The sequence below is a fragment of the Macaca mulatta genome, chromosome 9, assembly GCF_049350105.2.
Source record: "Macaca mulatta isolate MMU2019108-1 chromosome 9, T2T-MMU8v2.0, whole genome shotgun sequence".
NCBI lineage: Eukaryota > Metazoa > Chordata > Mammalia > Primates > Cercopithecidae > Macaca > Macaca mulatta.
In genome coordinates, this window is record NC_133414.1 from 69,209,340 (window position 1) to 69,227,612 (window position 18,273).

At 37.4% G+C, this 18,273-nt stretch overlaps 1 pseudogene; it reads left to right on the top strand.

Moving 5' to 3' along the window:
* The first annotated feature begins 543 nt into the window (after positions 1–543).
* LOC100428974 (phenylalanine--tRNA ligase beta subunit pseudogene) lies at positions 544–17,859 on the top strand (annotated as a pseudogene).
* The last annotated feature ends 414 nt before the right edge of the window (positions 17,860–18,273 follow it).

The window sequence follows — 18,273 nt, forward strand, 5'->3', positions numbered from 1 at the left end:
GCTTTTGATACAATCTCTGGAGTGGCTAGAATCGGCCTGAATCCATTCCTTCAGGTCCTACCATTCCTCTAGGCATTACACGATGGGAAAGGGCAGGTTTCTACTGCCTGTAAGAAACCTCTCTGCTGCCTGAGACTGTCTGCAGGCATTCCCTCCTGTTCTCCTCATTTCCCTCAGAGGCCTTCCTGAGCTCTTCAAACAAGGTTCCCCTCAAAAGTCACAGTCCATGTGAAACTAAATCCAGAAAGACTTGACTAAAATCTACCTCCACCTCCTCCCCCAGATCCTGATAGGAGGAAGAATATAAAGAAAAACATGATAAAACTTAATATTTCAATAAAGTGTCTGCCATCTTACCTGGTATTTACTAAGCATTTGCCCACTTTCTGCCCTGCATGTTCTCTCAATCAATCCTTTTGACACATATCAGGAAGATACTCTTATCTCCACTTTACAAACAAACGGTGTTAAGTAACTTGCCCACGGCCTCACAGCAGGTAAATGACAGAACTAGGAGGAACCTGGATTCAGAGCTTGCACATGATGCCGCTGCACCCACTGCCTCCCCTGGATATGGACAAAGACGAAAAAGGGAGTAATCTAATCTCAAGAGGTAAAAGACACGCCAGAAAAGTAAAAAATATTGGATGATTGAAAGTAAACTGCAAACAATAATGCTAATGACAAGGTTGAGGGCAAATTGTGAAAATCTTAAACAGCCTTTGTTTGCAGGTGACAAGATTTTCTATGAAGAAGATCTGAAAGTACTGACCAAAAATATTATGAAACTAATAAATAGTTTTAGCAAGTTTGTAGGACATGAAGTTAATATTCAAAAGTCAACAACTTTGTATGTAACACCAATGAACAAGTGGAACTTGAAATAAAAAACACTATCATTTATATTGGTACCCCCCAAAATAAAGTACTTAGGTATAAATTTAACAAAACATGTACAAGATCTATATAAGGAAAACTATGCACTCTGATGAAAGAAATCCAAGAACTAAATACATTATAAGATATTTCATACTTAAGAATAGAAAGCGTCGGTTGGGTGCAGTGGCTCATGCCTATAATCCCAGCACTTTGGGAGGCCGAGGTGGGTGGATCACTTGAGGTCAGGCGTTCAAGACCAGCCTAGCCAACATAGTGAAACCCCATCTCTACTAAAAACACAAAACTTACCCTGGTGCGGTGGCTCGTGCCTGTAATCCTAGCTACCTGAGAGGCTGAGGCAGGAGAATCACTTGAACCCAGGAGGCAGAGGTTGCAGTAAGCCGAGATTGTGCCACTGCACTCCAGCCTGGGCAACAGAGCAAGACCCTGTCCCCCCCCCAAAAAAAATAGACTCAATATTTGCCAAGATGATCTATAAACTTAATGCAATCCCAATCAAAATTTTAGCAGCTATTTTGTGGATATCAACAAACTGATTCTAAAGTTGATACAAACAGGCAGAAGACCCAGATGCTCAATACAATATTGAAGAAGAAGAACAAAATTGAATAATTGACACTACTGGACATCAAAGCTTATTATAAAGGTACCTAAATCAAGACAGTGTGACATTGGCAAAAGGATAGACGAGCTGATCAATGAAACAGAGAGCCCAGAAATGGACCTACATATAGTCAACTGATCTTTGACAAAGGATCAAAAAGAATGCAATAGAGCAAAGATAGTCTTTTCAAACAATGGTGCTGTAACAAATGGACTTCCACATACCAAAAAATGAACCTAGACACTGACCTTATATTCTTAACAAAAATTAACTCAAGATGTATTATAGACTTAAATGTGAGATGCAAAATTATAAAACTAGGAGATAATCTAGATGACCATGAGTATGGCAATGACTTTTTAGATATAACAGCAAAGGCATGATCTGTGAAAGAAATAATTGATAAGCTGGACTTCATTAAAATTCAAAAATTCTGCTCTATGAAAGATATCATCAAGAGAATGAGAAGACAAGCCACAGACTGGGAGAAAATCTTTGCATGAGACCTACCTAATAATGGACTATTGTCCAAAATATACAAAGAACTATTAAAACTCAACAATAAGAAAATGAACCCAATTTTCAAAATGAGCAAAAGACCAGGACACCTCACAAAAAAAAGATATACAGATCACAAATAAGCATATGAAAAAACGCCTCACATCATCTGTCATTAAGGAAATGCAAATTAAAGCAACAATGATATACCACTACACACTTATTAGAATGGCCAAAATCCAGAGCACTGAGGGTACCAGAAATGCTGGAGAGGATGTGGAGCAATGGGACTTCCCATTTATTGCTGGTGGGAATGTAAAATGGTACAGTCACTTTGGAAGATAGCTTTGGTACTTTCTTACAAAATTAAACATACAGTATTTCCCCCTTACCCATGAAGGATATATTCCAAGATCCCCAGTAGATGCCTGAAACCTCAGATAGTACCAAACCATATATATACTATGTTTCTCCCATATATACATACCTACGATAAAGTTTATAAATTAGGCACATAAGAGATTAAAATTAAGAACTAATAAAAGAGCAATTGTAGCACTAAACTATAATAAAAGTTGTATGAATGTGGTCTGTCTCTTTCTCTGTCAATATCATATTGTACTGTACTCACCTATTTTCAGACTATTGCCGAACTTGGGTAACTGAAATCATGAGAAGCAAAACTGCAGATAAGGGGGGACTACTATAATTTTACCAGTGTGATTCTGCACTTACACTCTCTTGTATTCACCCAAGTGAGTTGAAAACTTATGTCCACACGAAAACTTGCACAAAAATGTCTCTATCAGTTTTATTTATAATTGCCAAAACTTGGAAGCAACAAAGACGTCCTTCAGTAAATGAATAGAAAAAGGGATATTCTATCATCTGGTGCATGCTGATAATAGATTATTATTCAGCACTAAAAAGCAATAAGCTAACAAGCCATGAAAAGATGTGGCAGAAGCTAAGATGCCTATTACTGAAAGAAGACAATCTGAAAGGCTGCATATTACATGATTCAGACCATATCACATTCTGGAAAAGCCAAAACTATGGAGACAGTAAAAAGGTCAGTGGTTTCCAGTGGTTTCCAGAGGCTAGTGGGAAGGAAGGAATGACTAGATAGCACAGAGCATTTTTAGGACAGTGAAGCTATTCTGTATGATAATATTATGGTAGATACAGGTTATTATACATTTTTCAAAACCCATAAAATGAACTGAAACGTCAACTAAGAACTTGAGTGATAATGATGTGTCAGTGCATGTTCATCCGGTATAACAGATGTAGCACTCTGATGTGATGTTGACAGTGTGGGAGACTGCATGGGATGGGGCAGAGGGTACATAGGAACTCCATACTTTCTGCTCAATTTTGCTGTGAATCTAAAACTGTTCTAAAAGATAAGGAAAAAATTCTAGGAGGCCTATAGTTACTACTTTATTTGTAATCAGTGGTGATCCACAGAAGAATTCTACAAACACAGAAGTTATATAGTTCTGCTTCCAAGGGTTAATCTGGGGGCAATGCACAGTAAAGACAAGAAGAGAGAGGGAGAAGGGAATAGACTCCCCATGTGACTGTACACTAGCTGGCCTACGTAGAAGATTGCAAGGGGCTAGATCAGGCCATAGCCCTGGAATGAAGGGATGGGAAGACAGATTAATGACTTCACGGTGATGGGACCCACATGGCTTGGCATCTGGTTAGATGCCACCATTCAAACATGAGAATGAGAGGAAAAGTAAAAGGGAACAAAAAGTCCTAGGGAATGTGAAGAATGATGTCCCCAATAAAATAAGTATAGGACACAGAAGGAAATTAAAGAAGGATCTAACAGTTCTGTAATTTAGTTAATGCACATTCTACAATGGACCTCTAGAGTATAATTCTAGACTGATATGTCTAAATCACATTCCCACGGTACACAGATGAGGGGTTTTGCAGATGTTTTGTATGACTGTCTAACAAGCAACCAATCTTTCCACTTGCTCTGTAGCTGGGACCCCTGGAAACAGCGAGTGATGCTTTACAGAAACCAGTTCCTCTGCCTTGGGGGGAGAAAATTGGTTAAATCAATCATACACAGCTAACCTAAGAAGCTGTGCTCAGGGAGAAAGCTGTGCTGTCAGGGAGAGGGAGTTGGATTTTAAATCAAAGGACCTGAGTTTCAAGCACCATTTCTGCCACTTAATGAACTTGAACCTGGAATAAGTTATTCTCCTCTCTTATCTTCAGTTTCTTCTTATTTAAAATGTGAATACTAATGCATATCTCATATGATTGTAATGAGAATAAATGGAGTACTCTATATGAAGGGGTTTTGTAAAGAGCCATGCAAAAGTGAAGGATTTAAAGTTATTTCTACTCAGCAGGGTGAAAATCCCATAATTGATTGTAGTTTCTGGATGCAAAATAATTCACTAAAAGGAGGGAAATAAGTTTTATGTTCACCAAAGCAATTTCAAGTTACTGAATTCATTATGCATACACAGCCATCCCTCAGGATTGCCAGGGATTGGTTGCAGGACACCAGTGTATACCAAAATCCACACTTACTCGAGTTCTGCAGTCAGTCCTGAGGAACCTGGGTATAGGAAAAGTCAGCCCTCTGTACACAGGGGTTTTGGATTCTGCAAATACAGTATTTTTGATCTGGGTTTGTCTGAAAAATAATCCACATGTTAAGTGGACTGGCCTAGTTCAAAACCACATTGTTCAAGGGTCAGCTGTATACGCAGCATTGTAAGATGCCCTCTTTTGGCACAAAATAATAAAGGGTACCATTCCTGATCAAACAGTCAAAATACGTGGGTCAGAGATGGCCCTGCTATGCATACCCATCTTAGGAACTCAGAAGTATTTGTGACAAGCCCAGGGACATTCGTTTACAGGAGAGTCCCTAATTCTTCTAGAAGAAACTATTAAAACATTTTGGGATTTGTGGCCCAAATTCCAAATTAGCATCTAGAAACAAATACTGAAGATGGCTGCAATCACAATTCCTACGAAACTCCCATGGCTCTAACTTTCTCAGCCAAGAGTGTTATAAACAAGCATAAGATATCTCCTGAAAAACATGTTCTTGGCTAGCAAGGCCATTTCCTGGTCTTTGAAAGAGTAATAACATGGTGGCATGTAGCCATGGGGACCAGATAAAAAAGAGGCCCCCTGAATTAGGGCCTCCCCTACCATAGATGTGAACTCCTACCCTCTCCCCTGAGCTGCTTTCCCTGGTACCTCCGTGATCTGTCACCTTGGTCGTCCTGCCCCCACTTAGTCCTGTTGGATGACCTGCAGATTTAGACATCAATACCATTACTCAAAACCATCTGATTCAGCTAACACTGAACCATAACAAATCACCTCCAAACTTAATGGTTGACAAAAACCACCACTTATGACTTCTCACAAGTCTATGATTGGGGAGCAGTTTTACTCATGGAGGCTGGGCTTAGATGATCTTATCAGGGGCCATACATGCATTGGAATTCAGTTGGTATATTCATGGGGACTGGCTGCTCTATGATAGTCTTAAGTGTGACAGCTTGGCTCTACATACATGCCTTACATCCTTCTAGCAGGCTGTGGGACAGCTTGGCTCTACATACATGCCTTACCTCCTTCTAGCAGGCTAGCCTAGGTAGGGCAGGGTCCAAGAAAGAAAGAGGAAACACGAGAGCATTATTTTCAAGCCTCAGCTTGCACCAAAACCACACTTTCAGATACTAACTATTATGTACTACTCTCTGGAGGTGAGTTATAACTTACTCCCCTCTCCAGCATTTATTATTTTATTATTTATCAATATATGATCAATTTACTTGCTATTACAAAATATTCCTCTAGAGCAGGGATCAAATCTTGCCTACTGCATGCATTTTTATAGCTTGTGAGCTAAGAATTGTTTTTACATTTTAAATGGTTGGGGGGAAAATATGATTTTGTGTTGAAAGAAAATTATATGAAATTCCAACTTCAAGGTCCATAAATAAGTTTTACTGGAATACAGCCATATTCATTTATTTATATGTTGTGTATGGCTGCTTTCTCACTGCAACAGCTAAGTTAAATCATTGCAGTTAGAGAGCACATGGACCCCAAAGCCTAATATATTTACTACCTGGCCCTTTACAGAAAATGTTTGCCAACCCCAGTTCTACGGTGTGACTTCCAAAGGCTGAACAGTGATGTGATTTTTCTTTTGTGTCAGTACTGTCAAGATCTAAGCTACAAATGTTGAATATGAAGGTCATGTTCAATTTTTAGTATTATAGATAACAACTTTCAAAAGGAAATATCATGTGCACTTCTGAATTATTCATTAGTTCAATTCTTAGAAATGGAATTGTTGAGGCAAAAGATAAGCACATTTTAAGGCTCTGATGCATATTACCACTTTGACATACCTTTAAGATAGATATAAAATCATCTGAAACATAATTTTATATCGACTTTTTAAGCATTATTTTCATTAGGAATGGATATGGGATTTGCTCAAAGGACATTTTGATCTTTAGTTGAGATAATCATTTGATTTTTCCTTTTGCTTAATGATATAATCAGTTTTCTGGAAAAAAAATACAGTTTTTACTTTCTTAATCACCTCTGAATGCAAAAAAAGATTTATTGAAATATTTTATTTAATACAAAATTATGTTAGTAACTTCTCCATAGGTTATCACTACTCACCAGGGCTCCACTTCTACATTTCTAAGATGGAGAGCTGATTCTTAGACACTTTGCCTCCAGGTTCTCCTGGCTTCCCGTGAAATGTACAGCAAGGCCACATCAGGCATCACTCACTGATATGGTTTGACTGGGTCCCCACCCAAATCTCACCTTGAATTGTAATAATCCCCACATGTCAAGGGCAGGACCAGATGGAGATAATTGAATCATAGGGTCAGTTTACCCCATACTGTTCTCATGGTAGTATGTCTCATGAGATCTGATGGTTTCATAAATGGGAGTTCCCCTGCCCAAGCCCTCTTGCCTGCAGCCATGTAGGACATGACTTTGCTCCTCATTCACCTTTCTCCATGATTGTAAGGCTTGACCAGCCATGTGGAATTGTGAGTCCATTAAGCCTTTTTATTTAAAAATTACTGAGGGATTGCCTTGGGAGTTATACCTGATGTAAATGACGAGTTGATGGGTGCAGCACACCAACAAGGCACAAGTATACATATGTAACAAACCTGCACGTTATGCACATGTACCCTACAACTTAAAGTATAATAATAATAAATAAATTTTAAAAAAAATTACTGACTCTTAGGTATGTCTTTATTAGCAGCATGAGAACAGACTAATACATTCACTACTTTGTTACTTTCTGTCATCCATGGGAAGAACCCTTACCATTCTGGAGATTTACCACTTAAGTGGCCCATAAGAGTTTTGCCAAATGCCATTGATTCAAAGTGGCAGAATTCTGGTTCCAGACAGATTATTCTCAATCTGGCCATGGCCTGCACTCTTCCCCAGCCCACATTCTGAATGAGAGGGGACCAGGGTCACCAACATCTCCTCTAATAATTTCCTGTGATAACTCTTTTGCATTCTCAGGAAGGCAAGCAGCCTGGCAGCCCTTGGCACCATTGCTTAGTTTAGTGGCAGTTATAGATAACAGAATTTTATTAGACTTTTTGGCATATTGGTAGTTCCTCTACAGTATTTTTGGGTCAATGCAGGTTGTTCTAAGAGTTTATTTTTCAGATGGATTCTGGGAGGGAGGAGTTGACACCTGTGTACAACTCAACATCCTTTCAAAAAGTCTTCCTAAAAGGCAAATTTATGTGAGGAAGTGATTATACGAGCATGAAGGGAGTTTTGAAAGTTAGTTCAGTGAAGTAAAGATGGAATGAGAGAGAGCTGAGAAAAAAGAGAACATTGAGACCCATCTTTTAACCAAGTATAAAATTAAACACTTAATATCTTAGCAGAAAAGGCCTGAAAGGAAGGTACCCTCTCAGCATAAACTTATTAAATAAGGTCTAAAAATTACCCAGACAGTAACAGAATGTTTCCTTGGCAATATTGGTGGTCAAGAGACTGTTACCAGCCTCTGAGGCAGAAAGAATTAAAGAAGGAGTGATATCCCACTGTATTCCTTAATGTATGTAGACTAAATTTAGGGCATTCTCATTGTTTAAAAAAAAAAACATAATTTGCTTAAAAACTATATATCTGTGATAGTTAGCCACACCTATGCGAAAGACTCGACTCTTTTTTTTCTTTTTTTTTTGAGACAGAGTTTCACTCTTGTTGCCCAGGCTGGAGTGCAATGGCATGATCTCGGCTCACTGCAACCATCGCCTCCTGGGTTCAAGCAATTCTTCTGCCTCAGCCTCCCAAGTAGCTGAGATTACAGGCATATACCACCAGGCCCAGTTAATTTTGTATTTTTAGTAGAGATGGGGTTTCTCCGTGTTGGTCAGGCTGGTCTCGAACTCCCAATCTCAGGTGATCCACCCGCCTTGGCCTCCCAAAGTGCTGGGATTACAGGTATGAGCCACGGGCCAAAAGCCTTCTCTTAATGTGCATGAGAACAGACTAATACATTCGACTTTTTAAGCATTATTTTCATTAGGAATGGATATGGGATTTGCTCAAAGGACATTTTGATCTTTAATTGAGATAATCATTTGATTTTTCCTTTTGCTTAATGATATAATCAGTTTTCTGAAAAAAAACTGGTACCCTTGTCCACCTGATGATGGCTTGCCCAATAGCAAGAGGCTTCTCTATCTTTTACCAGTAATCTAAGTATTTTATTTCCCTGTTCCCTCTACCCCAACTTATTATTCCCCCCAAAGTTTCCATCCCAGTACCCTTTATTTTTTCTACAGTATTTTCTACAGTATTTTCTACAGAATATCTACAGATATCCTCTGTATAGCCTGGGCTAAATTCAGTCTTCTTTTTACCCTCAAATAAAGTTAGACCCAACCAGGATATTTATTGGAAAGATGAACATATATCATAATGCAAAAAAAGAAAGGAGCATAAGTGTGATCTAAAGATCATGAAAGATAGCCCAGAATCAAAATCTGGTGAGACTACATTCAAATGCCAAATTCTAAGGACAACTCTCAAATCACAAGTGTGATTTTGAGGCCAGATTCAGAAGCCAGAAGGCAAGTGATAAGAACAAGAGGCATCAGAAACATACATTCCAAGTCAACTCCTATTACCATCTTCAGAGTGAACATGGCTTACATTTTTTGGATGCTGGGAGGATCAGACTATCTTAAGATAAAGACAGAGTCAGAGTGGATACAAGTTTCAACTAAATATAACATTTAGCAAATTCCAGAAGATAACTCTGTAAATCTGAGTAATCAATAAAGTAACTGTCTTAGTCTGTTCAGGCTGTTATCTAAAAATGCCATAAACTAGGTAGCTTATAAACAACAGAAATTTATTTCTTACAGTTCTGGAGGCTATGATGTCCAAGACCAAAGCACCCACGGAGTAGGTGTCTGCTGAGGGTGTCTGCTGTCTTAAGATGGCACCTTCTTGCTGTGTTCCCACATGGTAGAAGGAGGCAAGGCAGCTCTCTGGGATCTCTCTCAGAAAAGCACCAATCACCTCCTAATACCATCACCTTGGGGGTTAGGGTTTCAATATATGAATTTTGGGGATGTACAAACATTCAGACCATTGCAACTATAAAATTTAAATTTCCTTCATTTAAATTTCCCTGTTATAAGCAAAGATGATTTTCTATCTTGGCCTACATGAAAATTATATGTTTGTTTATCCTTGTATATTTTAAAAGGTTGAAAAGTACCATCTTTGAATTCACTCAATTACAAGTTAAGTAGTATGTATATTAGAATCAATTATTGAAGTGATTATCATATAATTGTTCTGAGTAATAATTTGAAGCATACAGTGCCTCAAAGACTCAGTTTCCTTCAGGGTCAAGCATAACTAGCTCACAGGCTTGCTGAGAGCCCAAGATTAAACACTGTCATCTTTAATGGAGTACTTATTTCTTAAAATGCTGCAAATGAGGTGATGATGAGGACTGAGAGGACATAAAACAATCCAAACCAAATAAAACAATGATGTCTGCCAAAGTCAGATATTCTCTCTCTCTGTCTCTCTCTCTCTCTCTCTCTCTCTCACACACACACACACACACACACACACACACACACACACAATCACAAGATAATTACAGAATATAACCTGGGAGTGATAAAGGTTGTTTAAAAAAATTAACTGGAAGGTCATTAGCCTGAGACGGCTCCAGCACAAATACACAAATAAGTATGAGTAAAACTGGATAAAGAAGGGAAAACAATATCAATGCCGATACCCTGGTTGTAATATTATATAATAGTTTTGCAAAATTGATCAATGTGGGAAACTGAGCAAAGAGTATAAGGGATCCCTCTGTGTTATTTCCTACAACTGCATGTGAATCCACTCCACAATTATCTCAATAAAAGTTTTAAAAATAAATATTAATCATAAATAAGACTAAAGACTAACCATATTAGTTATTATAAATATAAGTTAAATTCCCACATTGAAATATGAGTATTCAAATCAATTTTTTAAAAAGCTACATGTTATTTGAAAGAGATATTTAAAAGAAGATGATTAAAAATAATAAATGAAAAGATATGAAAATCCTTAAAGATTAAGGAAGTGTAACAATATTGATATCAGAAAAATATAACCTAAGAAGAACCAAGTAGAAAATAATTCAAGTAGATATAAATATAAAAGGAAAAGAAAACATACATGAACTAAACACAGCTCCCAAAATAAATGAAAAACTGACAGAAATACAGAAGGAAATAGAAAAATAAAAATAGTAGGATGCAATTATAACTCTCTCAAACCGTGAGATCAAGTAAACAAAAGGATAACATAATTTGAATAACCAAAAAATGTCATCAGTATGGATAAGACAAAGGTATCTGAAACTCTCTACCCAATTGAGCAACCATATTCCTTGAAAACACATAGGAAAACATGGATAAAACCTTATCCTCCATTAAGCCTGAGAGAAAAAAATCATTACTTTGCAAACAACTGAAATCATGGAGACCATATTCTCTGTAAGCAGTATAATAATATTAAAAACAGAAGCCAGAAAAATTACACTCACTAGAAAAGCCTAAAACACCAAATCTTCCGTGAAAGAGACAAGAATAGAAAGTGCATGTACTTAGAAATCATCAATTTTGAGAGCACAAGTATCAAGACCTACAAGTGCTACATTACTAAATTGCGAGATAAGCCCAAGATGATGCTCAAAGAAATATTTACAAATGCATAGATTAGAAAAGAAAAGGCTGAAAATAAAAGGAGTACACAGTTTAGGATGCTACTGAATTAGGAGTAAAAGATTGTTTTAAGATAGAAAAGGGGGAAATTAGAAACCTAAGTTAAAATAAAGAACAAAAGATGTAGACATCATCAATAAAACTTTGAAAAAACTAAAACCAGACATTTGGCAGGCCTGAACAACAAAGTGAAAACTCACACACACATTTGAAACAGGAAAAGTCAAAGAAATGGCAGATTATTTTTAATTATAAGAGATTAATAGGTATAATTTATAATAAATTTGAGGTCTTATACAAAACATGATTTTCTAGGAAAGATCAGTGAAAATCATTTAAAATGTATCAAAACTGTAATCTTTTAAAATGATACAGGGTCTTAGCAGAAGTTTTTAAGGACAAGTTTTAATAAACTTTCAAATATGTGAAAATTGCAATGTGACCAAGCTCTTCCAAAACAAACAGGGGTGAAATGAAACACTTTTTAGCTCACTTTAGGAAAACAGATTAACCCAATGCCCCTGAATCAAAGTCAGAACAGGAGAGCAAAGAGGGAGGGCACGTAGGAAAAAAAGATGGGATATTATAAGACTGAAAATGCAAAAATCCTAAATGAAATTTTTGCAAATGGAACCCATGAGTATGCCAAAAGGGTTTATCTTAGCAATGCAACTATGATACCACGTGAAATCTCTTAATGTAGCAAAATATATTTAAAGACAAAAAAGCTGTGTGATCCCTATAGTAGTTAAAAGTTTTTAATCAATTTCAGTACATAGTCTTACTACGAAAAACTAGTAAACTAGGTAGAAAAGAAAACTTTAATCGGATCAGGTGAATCTGCCAGAGCCTACAGTAAACAACAAAATTCATGGAGAAACATTATTAGTATTTTCATTAAATGTATACGATAAAGGAGCTTGCTAATAGCATTATTATGTGATACCATAATATAGGTTCCAGAAAATGCTTTAAAAAATTAAATAGATAAATGGAAAGATAGAAAGATGTTAGATCATGTTGATATAGATACTACATTTGCTAAATTAAATTTCACCCAAAACAGTAACATGGAGAACAGATAATAAAATACTTCCTATTCACAATGCAAGATGTTTAACCTGAACTTATATTTTACTAACTACAGCAAAATAGTGCTGATGCCAGAAGAGACAAATCAGTGAACCAGTGTTAAACCAATAAATAGACCCTGTTACATCTAGGCATTTTTTGATATGCTAAATGTATCATTTCAAATAAGTGAAGAAGACTAAGCAAACATAGTTATCAGATATCTGCTCAAACATATACAGGCAAAAGTAATAACCTCAGTATTCTTTAGCTGAATGTTCTATAATCTAGACTACCACTCATCATTAAAATTATATGACAAAATATTCAAGAAAATTTCCACAGTAAAGTTTTGTGTAATATTTTTTTTTTTAGACGGAGTTTCGCTCTTGTCACCCAGGCTGGAGTGCAATGGCGTGATCTGCGCTCACTGAAACCTCCGCCTCCTGGGTTCAAGCAATTCTCCTGCCTCAGCCTCCCAAGTAGCTGGGATTACAGGCGTGAGCCACCACGCCTGGCCATGTTGTGTAATTTTTAAAAAGAAAATAAAACAGTATTTTGTTATTTTAATTTCATAAATATAGAGAGATGTAAAAGGTCATGCACAGAAAAAAAGATGGGAAAAATGTGAAAAAAATTACAATGGTTATTTTGAGGGAAGGCAGTTACGTGTGATTTTATTATTTCTGTTGTGCTTTTCTGTGTTTTCTTTTCCATTTTGAGACTGGTCTTTCTCTGTTACCTAGGCTGGAGTGAGTGCAGTGGCACAATCTCAGCTCACGCCTCCACCTCTCAGGCTCAAGTGATCTACCCACCTCAGCCTCCCACTGTAGCTGGGACCACAGGCACACACCACCACACATAATTACTTTTTATTATTATTTGTAAAGATGGGATCTCGCTATGTTGCTCAGGGTAGTCTTCAACTTCAGGCTCAAGCAATCCTCCTGCCTTGGCCTCCCAGGGTGCTGGGATTACAGGCATGAGCCACTGCACCTGGTCCTTTTCTGTCTTTTCTGACAATTAAATTTGTAATTAGAATATAAATTTTGAGTTGACTTATTTTAGCTGAAATGACAACTCTGTTTCGTGAACAGGAGAGAAAAAAACAACACTTATGATAGTATGAGTGAAAGAATATGTAAGATTCACATGAAAAAAATATCTGAGAATATCTCATGAAATAATATATATGGTTATATCATTTTATTCATTCAAAACTTTGCCTCATAAAATGAACTGGCCAAGGAGTGAGTGAGTCTACAGTAAAATTTTAGGATAGATATAAAGGTCTCTACATCACCCATGTACTTGGCTTCAGTAGGATGCATTATGTATTAGCTGATAATATGTGTTGCAGGAGTCAACAAAGCAGTTAGATTTGTGGAAGCTTAATTAGCTTCACAAGAAAAACAAAGCAAAAAAGCAATCAGAGGTGTTCTTGATCTTTAGTACAAATGTGGATGTGCTATTGTTTTCCCTGGAAGATCTGTTGAAAGGCCATTATATCTGCAAGGCTACTGTGTCTCAACTCACTTGGGTACAACGGGGCTGACAATGAGATGCAGGATGTCCTTCCAGGTAGCCAGCTAATTTCTCTGCAGAAGTACCCATGAGCTGCCAGGCAGGGACTGTGCTGGTGCCAGCAATCTGACTATCAAAAGCCAAATCTATTATGACCCAAGGCAGGCAATAGTTAAGTAGTGACAGCATGAATTTCTCTAGATTCTGAGTTTTCTGCACCCTCTAGCTGATCACTACTCAAGGAAAACTATGAACAGAAACAGCATTGGAGGGGGAAGCAAAAGCTAGTGTTGGGGGCTGCATTGTGTCTCCCCAAAATTCATCTGTTGAAGTCCAAATTCTTAGTACCTCAAAATGTAACTATATTTTGAGACAAAGACCTTTAAAGAAGTGATTAAGATAAAATGAGGTCAGCTGGGTGGGCCCCAATCCAGTGTGACCAGTGTCCTTATAAAAGGAGGAGGTTAAGTCACAGACAACATACAGACCAAGGGGCAGCCCTGTGAGAACACAGTGAGAAGACGGCCAGCCGCAAGCCAAGGAGAGAGGCCTCAAAAGAAACCACAACTACGCGTATCTTGATTTTTGACATTTAGACTCCAGAACTCTGAGAAATACATTTCTGTCCTCTAAGCCACCCAGCCTGTAGTATTTTGCTATGGCAGCACTAGTATACTAAAACACCCAGGAACACTCAAATTTCAAAAAGCTCCTATAGTACTTCTCTCAAAAGGAAAATGTATTTTAAAAATACATATCAAGGGAAAAAAATCTTACTGTATCAACTCTAATTGTTTTTGGAAGATACCTTGGCTTCTTTGCTTGAAAATAAAATAGCAAAAAATAAATTGTACACACAGATGTATATATCTGGCAATGTGTTTTATACTTATTAGAAAGAGATTTGCTCTTTCTCCTAAAACATGGTATGCTGTGATCCTTGCTAAATGCAAACCCTTGTCCCCAAAGTCATCTGTGAGACCCTGTCATGCAATAATCTCTGAAACCTTTGCTTGCAAGGAACATCATCCATCATCCCAACAGTGAGGAAATCTTTTCCATAGTGTCCTTGACAATGTGGATGATCTCTGAGAGCGTACAGGTGCCCAAACACGGGGGACAGCTTCATTCACTGACAGAATTCCAGTTTTCAAAAAGTTCATCCTGATATTTAACTTAAACCTACATCCATTATTCCAAGTTCTACCTTCAGATTTGCACTGAAAATGTTTACCCCTCCTTCATGTGCAGTGTCCCAGGTCTTCACATCTGCTGCCTACCTTCCTTCAAGCACACTCTCCTTTGACTCTGTCCTACCTCTGGTAGTGTCCACAAAGTCAACACTCTATCTCCCCTAAAGTCCTCTAACAAAAAGGCAGCATGAGATCAACTTCTGGCATGACCACATGCGGAGCTCAGCTGACCTGTTCCTTAGTGAAACTACTGAAATTTTATACACACACAGAATTTGAAGCCTCTGGAAGTGGGCCTGATAGCAAACAGCAAATGAGAAAACATCTATTCAAGAAAATCTAAGGCAATTCTGTAACAAAGGCAAGTCTGTGCCTAAATTAAGGGAAAAAAAAAAAAAAGAAGATCCCAAATCAATAACCTAACTTTCCAATGTAAGATACTGGAAAAAGAAGAGCAAAGCAAGCCTTAAGCAGGCAGATTGAAGGAAATAAAGATTAGAGCAGAAGTTAATGAAACAGAGAACTGAAAACAACAGAGAAAATCAATGAAACCAAAAGCCAATTCCTTGAAAATATCAACAAAAACGGCAAACTTAAGCTAGATTGGCCAAGAGAAAAAGAAAAGACTCAATAACAACAAAAACAGAGACATTGCTAATGACCCGACAGAAAAAAGACTATAAAGGAATACTGTGAACAATGTATGCCAACAAATCAGATAAATTAAATGAAATGGACAGATATTTTAAATGACACAAACTACCGAAACTGACTCAAGAAGAAATAGATTATATAAATAGACTTGTAGTAAGTAAAGAAATTGAACCAGTAATCAAAAAACTACCCACAAAGAAGCACCTTCTGTTCTTCCAAGCCCTGGGCCAGGCCTACACTGATGAAGAATTGATGAACTATGTTTTCAATTTGGTCTGGAAGTTGATGACATTACTTCTGAGAAGGAAATAAGTAATGAACAAGACAATGTAAATGCTGAAGGGCCCTCTAATGTTTTTTGCAAAATCGACATCTCTGTCAATTTTGATATGATCTCATGTGTCTGGAAGGATTGATTTGAGGGCTTCAGGTCTTCAAAGAAAGGAAAAAGTCTCTGGCATATAAACAGGTAATGCCTAATGGAAAAATCAAGAAATTGTCACAGAAAAGATAGTTAAGGTATGTCCTTTACAGTAGCAGTTCTCCAAAATCTAAAGCTTACTAAAGATCAATATGACAGCTTCCTTGAACATCAGGAGAAATGACATCAGGATATTTGCTGGAAAAGAGCATTGGTTGCTACTGGAACCCATGATTTGGACACTTTGTCACCCATATACTTGTACTGTGCAAAGTGTCCTTTAGATATCAAGTTCAAGCCCTAAATAAGGCTAAGGAGTATACAATCTGTGAGCCAATGAACATGTACAAGGCTGACAACCACCTTAAACACTATTAACATGTCACTGGAAATAAACCCCTGTACCCAGTTATCTATGATAGCAAGGGTGTCATCCTTTCAATGCCTTCCATCACCAATGATGATGACTCCAAAATTAAATACTAGAAAGGTATTTATCAAATGCACAGGAAGTGACTTTACTAAGGCAAAAAGAGTTCTTGATATTATCTGGACACCATTTTCAGTGACTATATTGAGAACCAATTTATGATAGAAGCAACTGAGGTAGTTTTCCTAATGGAAAAGCATATACTTTTCCAGAACTAGCTTACCAAAAGAAGATAGTGAGGCTGGGCTTGGTAGCTCACACCTGTAATTCCAGCACTTTGGGAAGCTGAGGTGGGAGGATCACTTGAGTCCAGGGGTTCAAGACCAGCCTGGGCAACATAGTGAGATCCCATCTCTATAAAAATATTTTTAATTAAAAATCGTTCAAAAAGATATAGTGAAAGCTGATCTCATTAACAAAAAAAATGAAATCAGAGAAACTCCAGAAAATCTTGCCTAGCTTCTGACCAAGATTTATTTGAAGTCCAAAGTCATAGGCAATGGGAATCACATTGAGAACAAAACCCCTTTGACCACAGCTGACATTATCCATCCATGTGATATTATAGAAGATGCAGCTATTGCTTGTGGATATACAATATTCAGATGACTCTCCCATAAACACCACAGCTAATCAATTTCCACTTCATAAGCTCAAAAAATGTATCAGACATGACATGGTAGCTGAATCCATGGTAAACATGGATTCATTGAAGCACTCACCTTTGCTCTCTGCTCCAAGAGGATATTTCTGATAAACTTGGCTTGGATATCTCTGCAACAAAAGCAGTCCAGATAAGTAAAACTAAAACAGCTCAATTACAGGTGGCATTCATTACCCCTCTTCTTGGTGCTCTGAAGACCACAGAAATGAATCAGAAGATGCTCCTTCCTCTGAAACTATTTGAAATCTCTAACACTGTAATAAAAGATTCTAGCAGAGATGTAGGTACAAAAAACTACAGGCATCTCTTTGCTGTTTACTACAACAAAAATCCTGGGTTTAAGGTCATCCATATGCATCTGGACAGAATTACACAGCTGCGCAATGTACCTCCTATTGAAAATAAAGGGGGATATGTGATCAAATCATCAAAAGGGACTACTTTCTTCCCTGGGCGAAGCACAGAGATCTTTGCCAGGAATCAAAACATCAGGAAGCTTGGAGTCCTTCATCCTGATGTTATCAACAAATTTGAGCTGACCATTCCCTGTTCCTCCCTGGAAATCAATATTGAGCCCTTTTTGTGAAGATAGGTCTTTGTTGTGTGATTCTCTTCCCAAGTATCCCTTTCTCCTCCCCTGATGTCCTTTAGTCCTCCTCCACAGAAAACATTCATGTGTGCTTTAATGTTTAGTACAGTCAAAAAAAAACAAAAAACAAAAAAAAACCCCTATCCACAAAGAAAAGCCCAAACCCACATGGCTTCACTAGTGAATTCTGCCAAATATTTAAAGAAGAATGTATACTAATTTTTCAGAAACTATTCCAAAAAGTAGGAGAGAGCACCTCCCAAATTATTTTATGAGGCCAGTATTAACCTGATACCAAAACCAGGTGACAAAAATGACAAGAAAACTATAGACTAATATATCTTATAAATATAGATGTAAAATGTCCCAACAAAATACTAAAAAAGCAGATCCAGCAGCATATTAAAAGAT